Below are 9,795 nucleotides of genomic sequence, written 5' to 3'. Positions count from 1 at the left end.
TTAGGGTCAACTTCAAACGATCATATCTTTTAGTACAAAACAATTTAGGTGGCCCATGACCTACCAAATTAATGATCTATGAGTCCTCTTTCCAACTTCACCTAGTTTGCCTAATGCCAAGCTTGGAGAAAAATGTTATGTCCAAAATAGTGAATCCCTGTCGGGCAAAAATTCTTCACGACCCGTTTGACGGGCCATGGTAGTGCATGATGACCTATTTTGTGTTCCAGTGATCCAGTTCAGCGGTTTTTATTCAGAGACTTTTGGGTCTTTTCCCCAATTGTTTTACCATAATACTATGTCATTTTCCTTTCTACTGAAAGCTCGATATAATGATTTTAAACCCCCAAATTACACAAACCTAATTCATTCTCTCAAATTGTCAAAAGAAGATAAAGCTCCTCCTCTCAACTATTTCTCTCTCTAAAAGTTGAAGAAGAGAGCTAGGGTTTCAAGATAGGTGTGTCGAGATAAGCGTTAGCTAGTGGATCCACTTTAGCTCAACCATGGTCCTACCTTGGCAAGTAGAACAACCCTTTTCGGTGTGGGAGACATCGGGGGATCATATTATAGCTCACATGGTATTTATGTTGGTTAAGGCTAATTCCCACAATAATGAACTAAAGTTACTTCAAGAAATATCTCACATATGTTTAAAGACGGTTTTACTTGCATTGATCGTGATTTCTTTTTATGTTTTATTTACCCTTTTATCTTATGTTTTAACGTGGTCTTCACATATTATGAAAATTTCCTTTTGTAGCATGATTTCATGTTTTTGTGAATGGCTACCATACTTAGTGCATTTTTGTACTAACGCATACTCATGCCTTCATTTCTTATCCTAAAATATAGGGTACGACGATTCTGATTCTCGCTTTCGTGGGTAGGATCTCTTAATAGTTGAAGATTGAAGATTGGTGAGACCTGATGTTTTGAAGACCAAGCCTTTATTTCATTATGTCTTTTCAGTTTAGTTTTGGAACTGTATGTAAGGGCAACGCCCCTATAAACTCTTATGTACTAGATGACTTTGAGACAATGTTTAGACTTCCGCTTTTCTCTATAAGACGTTTATTTGTTGAAACTGTCTTTTAAATCTTTTAAACTCTATTACCTTGTATGATGTATGCTAAGTGTCTTGTATGGGGTCTTCTGGGGTGTTATACACCATGTTACGCCTAAGGGCTACCTTGGGTCGTGACAAAGACAGGTTCCGTCAAAAGGTGGTCCAAATTTAGTGTTTCTAAACTTTTCTACGATTGACCAGTACGGTCCGTAGAAAGTCCTACAGACCGTAGGTCCAAACCATAGAAAGGGGGGTCGACAACTATTATAAGGGGCATTTAGGTAATTTCCCTAAGTGATTAATGTCTAAACTAGGTCATTTTTGTCCTAATCCTAAGCCCTATATATGTCTTCCAATCCCTGAAACTACCCATTCCTAATCATTCCCTATGTCCATAAATTCCCTCTAAGTTTATTCCCTTCAAATTTCCATAAATTCAAGGAAGAACAAAAAAAGGTTTACAAGAACCAACTTATCAAATTCACCACTGAAATTGGTCTTTGAACTCCAAGTTATGTTAGTATCCACATATGGAGTCCTTTCCTCCCTAGGGTTCCTAAAGTCTCCATTTTTATAAGATTAGATTATATATTCAAAGTTAGGATTTTATTCAATCTTCATGGGCTTTTTTCAATTATGAATCATTTGATTGTTTTCTATCTTTTTATGCATGAATTGAAGTAATTATATATTTTAAGATTAAATTCACATGAACCCATGCATGATCCAATTTTTTAGACTATGATCATATAATGAAGATTATGATCTACGAAAGATGAATTTCTAAAAATACGCATGTTCTTTATGAAATCAATATAAATGATTAAGGATGCTTTGAGAGTAAAGTATCAATTTTGTTGTTGTTGTGAAAGATTTTCTTACAAAAGAATTCATAAGGTTGAAATGTTTTTTCACCAATGTTGAATCAAGATTTACGAGTTACTCTATAGTATTTTTGCCGAGCACCGACAAGATATTGAGATTGAGGATCTCCCGTTAGTAGAGGCAGGTTTCTAGTATCTATCTCCTTATCTTGTAACTATATGCCACCATAGGATGATTGTCTTAGATAAACAATAGCTAGTGGATCCACATTAGTTCAGACTCATGGTTCTTACCTTGGAAAGTAAGGACATCTCTTTTCTGTCTGGAATAGTCACTGGATTCCATGTTATAGCTCACATGGTCAATGTCGGTAACATGGTAAAATTCCCACAATTTTAAACCCAGGTTATTTTATGTAAGTATTTCACTAGTGTTTTAAAGATTTTTAGCTTGTATTGACCATGATTATGATTTGTGTTTTCTAATCTTTTTTATCGTATGATTTATCTTGGTCATTGCATGTCATGCCAAGTCAGTTTTAGCATGATTTCATAAATCTTATGCATTGCTATCATACATAGTATAATCGATGTAATAATGCATAATAGTGCCTACATTATTTCAATAATGTAGGGTCAGACGCTCCTACCTCTCACACTCGTGGCTTGTTGATCTTTTTGGTATTCAAGGATTTGTGAGTCTTCATGTTCCGAGGATCGAGACACCTTTACAGCTTTATGTCATTTCACTTTTCAGACTTGTATGTGATGTATGTGTCACACCCCGAGGCTACCCCTTGACGTAACACGAGACCTAGGATCACGAGTGACCCCAAGCTAACCATGTGTCTGGCATATATCAAGCATACGATAATAACTAAATAAAACATGTATTGCGCAAAAGCTTAAACAACAGATAATTGAAAATGGGAAATGCCCATCTAGTCTGAATGTATAAACCATACTAAGAGTTTAATAACACTGAAATGTTAAACTTAACAATTCAAGATGATTCTACTACTATGTTTGAAATGCCTGTAACTGAGTTGAGTTGATGAGATATACCCCCCAACTAACTCTAATAAAACTGAAAATTGAAAGTAAATACTGAAATGAAAGCATGTCTATTTTCCTCAGAATATGAGGAGTCACCACTGAAGATGTTGAGTGCGGACCGAGAATCGATCTAAGAGCGATCTGGATGCTGAGTACATGAACCGACATCATGAAAGGATGTAGCGTAGAGTATGCGCCAATACTTTGAATGGACCGAGCATGCATGATATAGATACTAAGCTAAACAAGGCATAACTGAGCAATACTGTCAACTGACCAAGAATGTAAATACTGAAAAGCTAAACTGAATGCAATGACCAAGTACTAATCATGAATATGACATGCTAAACTGAATACTGAAGTTTATATTGAAACCTTGTCAAATTCACTAAGAGTCTGACTACGGGAGCTACTATTAACCGACATAAAACCACGTGAGATAAACGTGGAGTCCAATGTATACGCCTCATCGAGAGGACCCAATATACCTTGCCAGGGGAATAATGACATGAGTGGTATTATCACTAAATTTGATGCCCAATAGAGGGACTTAAACTCCTATGGGGGCACGTAGTTCTGGAACTATGAGGGTACATTGAACCCTAGTCCAACTTGATGTTAAGTTTACTCCCAATTGCATATGTATATGACTGAAATGTAACTGAAATACTGAGTAGCTCAAAATACTGGCATGCTAACTGATAATGTAACATTCGATAACTGGAGCATGATTATCTGTTTATCTGACCTAGCAAGTGTAATTTTTGAACTAAGAGAATCTACACAACTAGGGTTCTGAGTTTCATACACGGAACTAAACAAACCTTCCAAGAAACATGTTATTTTGATTTAGGATACTAGAACAGTTAAATCATAGTAAATATCCAAGGTTTTAGAAACTCTAAGTCTAAACAAGATATAGAGAATCAAGGAACTACCTAAATTCTAGGGACCTAGTGGATGAAAGGAACCCACTAGTGAAATCCCACATACCCAATGACAAAATCTAAGGATAAATCCTTCAATTTCGAGGTTGAAACTTGAAGCAAACCTTCTGCGTGTTCTTGAGAGGGCTGATCCACCTTCCTCTTCTTTTTGCTCTAATTTTGATGAATTTTGGAGAATAGAGATTTTGGGTACGTTCTGACTAGTTTACTAGGCTTAAACTAAGTAAAAAGACGTAGTTTAGGTATTAAACTACGTAGATTAAAGGCCCAATACATAAGGGAAAAAATCAAAATGACCCTAACATAAAAGTTGACGAGGCCCTTCCACGGAGCCATTGTCTGATCATCGAAGGGACCACGGCTCATAAAGTGGGTCATGGTTCTTGGCCAGGGTCTACTGGTTCTGGGAGGTCCATCCACGAGCCATACCACAGACCCTGTGAAGTACCACATATCTGAAGGCCACCACGGTTCTTCACTTGGGATGGGATCTGCTGGCTTAGGACTACGGACCTATCCATGACCTATGGAGGGCTTCATGGTTTGATGCCTGAGCCCTGGTGGTTTTGCCTCACAACCACGAGCCTTCCCATGACTCGTGTGGGGATCCACGGCTCGTGAAGGGTCATGTGGTCCACCACTTCTGGGTAGGTGTAAACCACGAGCAGGTCGACAGACCATATATCCTCTCACGGTCCGTGAACCCTTCTGTGGTTCACCAAATTTTCTGTTGTGCAGATCTCTTAAGTTCTGAGGTGTTACAATATCTCCCCATTGGGAACATTCGTCCTCGAATGAAGTCTAAACTAGCTCAGCATAGAGGGAAGGAGTTGCAATCCCTGCCACTAAGTACTAGTAACTGATATCTAACTGAACTGAATTCCAAGAACATGCAAATAATCTGAAATGTAAGAACAACTGAAGGAACAAGATGTTGAGACTGAATTTATGCAAGAGTAAACTGAGAGACTGGAGAGGAAATATTACCTCGAGCTGAAACAGAATCGGAGGGAAAGAGGTGAGCATACATGGCCTTCATGGCTGCTTTTGCTTCCCAAGTAGCTCCCTCTATGGACTAACTCCTCCATAAAACCTTCACTGAAACAATTTCTTTTTTTCTCAACCTGCGAACTTGACGGTCAAGAATCTCTACTGGCACCTCTTCATAAGTGAGACTATCCTTCACAGCCACACTCTCTAATGGTACTATCAATGCCGGATCACCCAAACATTTTTTCAACAAGGAAATGTGAAAGAACGGATGAGCCGCTGCTAGTTCTGCTGGTAACTCTAACCCATATGCCATATTACCAACCCTTTTCAGGATTCTGTAAGGCACCCTACATATCCAGGATTGAGCTTCCCTTTCTTGCCAAACCTCATCACCCTTTCATAGGTGACACCTTTAGGAAGACCCAATCATCGATTTCAAACTCTAAGTCCCTTCTCGTCACATATCCATAGGACTTCTGATGACACAGAGCTATCCTTAGTCTATCTCTGATGAGCTGAATCTGGCCCTATCAAGGCTGCTTCACCTACTTCAAACCAACCAATCGAGGACGTACATCTACGCCCATATAGTGCCTTATTCAAGGCCATCTGCATACTGGAATGAAAGCTATTATTATAGGCGAACTCTATGAGAGGTAGGTGATCATCCCAAAAACCCTTGAAATTGAACACGCAAGCTCTCAACATATCCTCTAGGGTCTATATGGTATGCTCTGCCTGACCATCCATTTGTGGATGAAATGTAGTACTGATATTTACCTGTGTACCAAGACCTTTATGAAAAGATTTCCAAAAATGAGAGCTAATATGAGGACCTCTATCTGAGATGATAGATAAGGAAACCCCATGCAACCTGACTATCTCATGGATGTAGAATTTGGCGTAGTCCTCCACTTAATTTGTAGTCTTGACAGCCAAGAAGTGAGCGGACTTAGTAACTTTGTCAACTATCACCCAAATGGAGTCATGCTGTCTGCGAGTATGAGGTAATCTCGTAATGAAGTCCATGTTTATCACTTCCCACTTCCATGTAGGAATGTTAATCTCCTAAGTCATACCTCCTGGTTACTGATGCTCTACCTTAACCTATTGACAATTGGGACTCTTAGCCACAAAATCTGCTATGTCTCTCTTCATGCCGTTCCACCAAAAGACTTTCCATAGATCACGGTACATCTTAGTAGCACCTGGATGAATGGAATACCTGGAGTTATGAGCTTCTGTAAGTATTTGTTTCCTCAACTCACCCACGTTAGGAAAACATAAGTGACCCTGGTAACAAAGTACACCATCTCCCCTTTAGGAGAAAACCTCAACTTTCTGCTAATGAACTACACCTTTCAACTGAAATAATATAGGATCACTATCATGTGTTTCCTTACCTTCGCTACCAATGAAGATTCTGATCCATTCTGCACTATCACCCCACTATCTGATGTGTCTGTAAGGCCAAATCCTAAGAGAGCAAGCCGGTGGACATCTTTGGATAACTCTTTCCTTTCTTTCTTAACATGTGCTACACTACCCACAGATAGCATGTTGAGAGAATCAACTACTACATTGGCCTTACCCGGATGGTAAAACACATTCATGTCATAGTCTTTCAGTAATTAAAGCCATCTTCTCTAACGAAGATTCAACGTTTTCTGGGTGAACACATATTGTAGGCTCTTATGATCTGTGAATACATCAACCTTTTCTGGGTGAACACATACTGTAGGCTCTTATGATCTGTGAATACATCAACATGAACACTATATAAGTAGTGTCTCCAAATCATTAGGGAAAATACTACGGCTGCAGGCTCAAGGTCATGAATCGGGTAGTTCTTCTCTGGACCTTAAGCTCTCTAGAAGCATAAGCTATTACCTTACCTTTCTGCATCAGTACACAATATAGGCCGACCCTGGATGCATCACAATAAATTACATAATCGTCTGAACCATCTGGTAGAGTCAAGATCGGAGTTGTGGCCAACCTAGTATTAAATTCTAAGAAACTTTTCTCACACTCGTCTGACCACTGAAACTTGACCTTCTTCTGAGTCAACTTAGTCAATGGGGAAGCTATGGATTAAATCCTTCAACAAATCTCCTATAATAACTGGCCATACCCAAGAAACTTCTAATATCTGCTGGAGAGGTAGGTTTGGGCCAGTGTTGTACTGCCTCAATTTTATGAAAATCCACGCGGATCCCTTCGCTGGACACCACATGACCAAGGAAAGTGACGGACTATAACTAGAATTAACATTTGCTGAACTTAGCGAATAGCTGGCGATTTGAGAGTTCGCAAAACAACTCCCAAATAAGTCACATGCACTTCCTCACTCCGAACTAGTATATATATATATATATATATATATATATCCTAAAGCACATACTTTGTCTTCCATTGTAGCTGACCCCTTTTCAATTTGGAGGAAAGATAAATGTGCTTAGTGAAGTTCTTACCATGAAGATAATAAGAATCTATAGGAACCTGACCAAAGTGCTACAAGAATGACATTCTACGGACTGCTTCAATCAGGTGGCACCTCATCGCCAATGTAGATGTTGAAGTACCAATAGTGCACCAGGTACCACAATTTTCTATTTGTTTTGAAATCCCTTTCATGGTTTATTCTTCTGAACATTTGTGAACTAATATTACAAATTTTTTTCTCATTGAAAGAGTACTGCATAAGACATATAGATGTTTCCTGGTAAAATCAGACACAGAACGAAAAAAAGTGATTCAATGTCTTAAAGCAGCAATTGAAAGAAGGGTATCTGAGGTTAGCACTAATGATTTACTTAATTTCTAAGTGTTTTTAGATCCATTGTTCGACATATATTGGGAGTTATGAGGGCTAATCCTTCCACCAATTATTTGTCATGGTCCATTCCTCTTTTTCAAATTGATTAATTAACAACCCACAAATAGCACGTTGCACGTTAATAGCCTGTTCAAACAAGTGAAATTAAGACAGAAACTTCCCCTTTTTTCACTTTTAAGTAAGATAGACTCTTTCCTTTTTCCTTCATACATCAAATTTGGAATTCTCCTACATTTAACTTCACTTATTTTATAGGCTTAAAGTCATCTTCTACGATATTCTACATACTGTTATGGCTCTCTGTGATTTTAAAATGTCATTATTTTAGAGCAGTATGAGTTTTTTTTTGAGGTTTTTTATATCTGTAATACATTTGTCAGGCCTATATATATATATATATATATAGATAGATAGATAGATAGATAGATAGATAGATATTACCCTTATTTAGAAAGGACACTAAAATCATAAGAATTGTTAAAGTTGGATTGTGCCTCTATTCTAACGCATCAATTTTATTTTCATATTTTTCTTACGGAAAGTGACTTGTACTCCAGATTTGAATGGAAGTTTAATACTCCTTTTAATTGTGATATGCTATCTCCTTTGGTGAATGTTCTTGAATGGTTTAGCAGCACACATTTTTCCTCTTAAGCATATTCTCTCTAAATTTACATTTCAAGTTTGGTGAAAAACTAATCTTCTTTGTCAGTGCATTTTATTTTTGCTTGTTGCTTTAAGCTCACTAGATATCTATATTTGCTTACAACTTAATTTATTTACTTTTCAAATATACACCAAAGCTTTAGCATTTTTGTTCCACTTAGTATACTTAATTCTGCCCGTAATGATATAGGCTCGGATCATTGACATTTAAAGTCCCTAATAATGTGAAATACACATTTATGAATTTGGCTTACTGTGGGGGAAAGCTAGAGGGACTATGACTGAAGTTTCGGATGCAGTAAAAGAAAAGGCAAAGGCAGTGAAAATATTCATTAGTGACAGGTGTATAATATGCAATCTTACATTCATTTTTTGCACAGTATCATATTATATGTTTCAAGTATTTAGTTTGCTTATAATTTAAGACTATAGAACACATGTTCATTGTAAACACTAGCTTTCTCTGCTTTTCTGTATTTCATATGTCATCATTTGAAAGAGAGAGTTCATATATTTAAAGAATAGACTCAATTAGACCATACATTGTCTTATTTTCATTTCTTAGGACAAAATAAAATATTCTTACTGCAACTCTTAACTTGTTCTTCTTCATAATTTAGAGAAGACATATATATACACTTCCTCAGCTTATTCATGGAATAGAGTAATATAGACATAATTTTCATTTTCCTCTGCAATTGGAGTTCCCTACATTGTGGTAATAATGCTAATATCACATGCCATACACATGAATTCTCTTTCAACAAAATCGAGCATATATGTGCAATATTTTTAACTATTAACTCACTATGGTTCCAGTTGTACCTTCCAAGTTGATCTTATTGTTGCCAGTAGCTTGCAAACAACATGTATTTCTGGTCATCTAGCTGAAAAATTCCTCTCCTTGAAAGTAGAAGACATATTTGGCACAACCTATGGCAAGGTTTCCTTTATTTATACGTATCAGCATACTTTATACATGTTTGTTTGGCTATTTCTGCCACAATTGTGCAGCCAGTTGAATCATTCCTACCATGTAAACGCCTATAAATATTTATTCTAACCTTTTCACATACGATATTTAAATCTTACAATTTTTTCTTTTTGTTTTCACCACCACCTACTATGCGTTAATCATGTACAACAGATATAGTCAAATAGACTATTCTGCATTCTGCTGACAAAGTCATCCGCATAAATTCTAACAGTTCTATCGTACATAGAAAATGAACATGTTTTCCCATCAAGCATTAACTAGAGAAACGCTAAAAAGGTGAAGCCGCTCAGCAGGAGATACTGCGATCAGTTATTGAATCTGAATCTTCACACCGTTTATAAAAGGTTAGTCAATTAATTATCCTTTAATTTGTTCCAATGCAAGGATAGGACGAACACTGCAAT

The sequence above is a fragment of the Solanum tuberosum genome, unplaced genomic scaffold (genome assembly GCF_000226075.1).
Source record: "Solanum tuberosum cultivar DM 1-3 516 R44 unplaced genomic scaffold, SolTub_3.0 scf00372, whole genome shotgun sequence".
In the NCBI taxonomy this organism is placed as follows: Eukaryota; Viridiplantae; Streptophyta; class Magnoliopsida; order Solanales; family Solanaceae; genus Solanum; species Solanum tuberosum.
This window is presented reverse-complemented; position numbering follows the sequence as displayed.